At 41.1% G+C, this 2,887-nt stretch overlaps 1 non-coding gene across 1 annotated transcript; it reads right to left on the bottom strand.

The window, feature by feature from the left end:
* Positions 1–2: 2 nt before the first annotated feature.
* LOC150019106 (small nucleolar RNA SNORA54) lies at positions 3–128 on the bottom strand. Its single transcript, XR_016509554.1, has one exon. It is a non-coding gene; the product is annotated as a small nucleolar RNA SNORA54 (small nucleolar RNA).
* Positions 129–2,887: the final 2,759 nt, after the last annotated feature.

The following is a 2,887-nucleotide window of genomic DNA, read 5'->3' as shown; positions in this document are numbered from 1 at the left end:
GCGCTTGTCTCCAAGACCTGAAACTGAGAGCCACCAGCCAGCCAGTCAGTCATGTGTCACTGGATCTGCTGTAGCACTGGAATGGAACCCATCAGCCACAGCAGACTGACAGGTCACGAACAGTGCTCAAATCCACATAAAACTCTTGATACAAGAGTGGGTCTAACATATGCCAATAAAATGATATCTTCTGGAGATTAGAGAACTCTTGACTAACTAATGGAACTTCTCAGCAACTTTAAAAGACAACAACTGTTTTTCCTAAAAGCTTTATTTTCTTCAGCGAAGCAATCAAATACTATATTATTAGAAAACATAAAACTCTATCGGGTAACTTTGGGGTTTCTTGGTGTTTTAAAATCTGTGTTTCAAAGGGTGATGCCTCTCTTTTAAAAATCTATTTATTTTTAGAGAGGGGGAAAGGAGTGAGAAAGAGAGAGAAACATCAATGTGTGAAAGACACATCAATCAATGCATTGCTTCTTGCACATACCCATACAGGGGACCGAATCCACTACCCAGGCATGTGCCCTGACTGGGAATCAAACCAGTGACCTTTTGCTTTGTGGAACCATGCCCAATCAACTAAGCCAGGTTAAAGGAATGTCTCTGAGTCACCTACTCCATAGCTGGAAAGGAAGGCAGCGATTAACTGGTCTTGCTTCAATGTCTTTTAGAATTAGAATGGGTGAGATTATTTTTATGTTCTTCCATATTAACATTAAAGTCTAGTGAAGAACTTTCTCTTATTTTCTCCACCACTAGGAAAAAGATCCTGTCAGATGGAAGTACTTATTGCTGTGTCTGCTGTAACAAGGTCAAGTTGGAAATAGGTATAGATAAATGAGGCAAGTATGTGCTGCTGGCCAGGAATCAGATTCTCACTTTATATGTTACTGCCATTTTGACAACTGGAAACTGTACTGTTATTATTTAATTTTATAAATATTTTGAAGTTCTAAAAATCAATAATTTATTCTTTCTTCATTCACAATGCCATATTAGCCAGATGCTGAAATTCTTATGCCATAGAATGCATTGTGCATTAGTACAAGAACTTCCAGGTGAAATAAAGACCACCTAAGTAAAACTGGTTTAGCCAAGGAAACAATTCATCTCATGTATCAATAAATCTAGGAACAGGAAGGTTCACCACTGGTTCATTCTGTCACTCAATAATGTCAGGTACAATGGTGGGCTTCTAGTTGTATCTCTTGTCTTGACTTCTAGTTCCCTGTGGCTTCCATCTGCTGAATCATTTCATTTCACAGGACAGCAGTTGAGCTGCAAGAGGGGCAGAACCACCCCTTGTGCAGCTCTCCTATTAGAAAAGAAAGCCTTTGACTAAGTTCCCCTTAGGTCTCACTGGCCTGAACCTGTCACACCACTCTTAGCTGCAAGGGAGGCAGTGAAAGCTAGAATCTGTTGTGTGTCTGGTACTCTTGTGGCAAGGAAGCTAAGGAGGGGAGAATGGCTACTGAGTACGCAAACAGCATTCACCCACACATTGCTATTTGGAATTAATTTTCAAGCAATATTACTTAGCCAACATGCCTAGTCTTCCAGAGTATTTTCTTCAAGATTATGAATCACTAGATTCAAGAAAATCTTGGCATCTACATTTTTTCCTGTTTGAAGTTCTTATCATATGGTTGTCTATACAGTTATTATAAAATAAATGTCAAACAGCTTAGTACACATTTATATTTATACACATTTATATTTAAATGTGTATAAAATTCATAGTGTAACTCCTTATTCCTTTTTGTTAAACCTCTCCCCTCCCTTTTGGAGACTTCATTAAAAACATGAACACAATTTTGGAATTTTAGGTTTTCTTCTATTAAGTCTTATACCAGGTAACTTTAAAAATATTAACATTAGGACACGCTCTGTCTCCCTCCACAACTAAGAAGGAATACAACTACTGCAAAACCAGAAATAACCAGAAGTTCCAGAAAATAAGTGAAAATCCAGTGTATGAAGTTATAAAGAAGTGGTGCTCATCTGGATGGGTAGGCGGGGTGAAGCCAGGGCAGAGAGGTCAAGCTGTACAGGCAGTGGCAGCAGTGGTGATGGTGGAGGGACGGTGGTAAGCACAGACACTGTATTTAAGGGGATGTGAGAAGCGCCTGGGGAGCACCCCTGGCTGCAGGCCAGACCCATCAGCTTGCGATTTCAATGCCAGGGAAGGCAGACTCCCGTTGCCTTGGACTGTGAGGCCCGGAGGGGATTGGGACAGAGGAGGAGGCTCCCAGTCTCTCAGCAGAGTGAATGGCAGGAATCCATCTTGGACCCCCACCCTCACAGAATATGCCACACTGTGGTGAGAAGGGTCGCCTAGTTGTGATGAATGCATGGGGCTCCACCCCTTATAGTATAGAAGGTGTGAGAGCCCCACCCAGGTAGCAAAGGTAAACACAAAAATGCAAAACTGTCAGGATGGCACAGATCATGATAAAGATCCCAGTGATGCAGCTGATTAGCCAGCAAATATCTAATCTAACGAAGCAGCAGATAGGAAATCTTTCTGAAGCATAGTTCAGAGCTTTGGTTATAAGAATGCTTGCAGACCTAACAGCAGACCTTAAACAAGATGGGGAAGGAATGAAGGCTAGTCCTGCTGAAATGAACAAAAACACATACAAAACTAGTGGTGAGGGCAAGAAAACCAGGGATCAAATCAACAAATCGGAACATAGGGAAGGAACAAACAGTCAACCAGTGCAGAAAGAGGAAACAAGAAGTGAGGAAAATGAGAAGAGGCTCAGAAACCTATGTGATATCTATAAGTGGGCCAACATCCGAATCATAGGATTGCCAGAAGGTGAAGAAGAAGAACTAAAAATTGAAAAATTATGTGAAGCAATAACAAAGCAGAAATTCC

This window comes from Furipterus horrens, unplaced genomic scaffold (assembly GCF_987537825.1).
Source record: "Furipterus horrens unplaced genomic scaffold, mFurHor1.1.pri manual_scaffold_2, whole genome shotgun sequence".
Classification (NCBI taxonomy): Eukaryota; Metazoa; Chordata; class Mammalia; order Chiroptera; family Furipteridae; genus Furipterus; species Furipterus horrens.
Note: the sequence above shows the minus strand (reverse complement) of the source record. Positions and strands in the feature narration are given on the sequence as shown.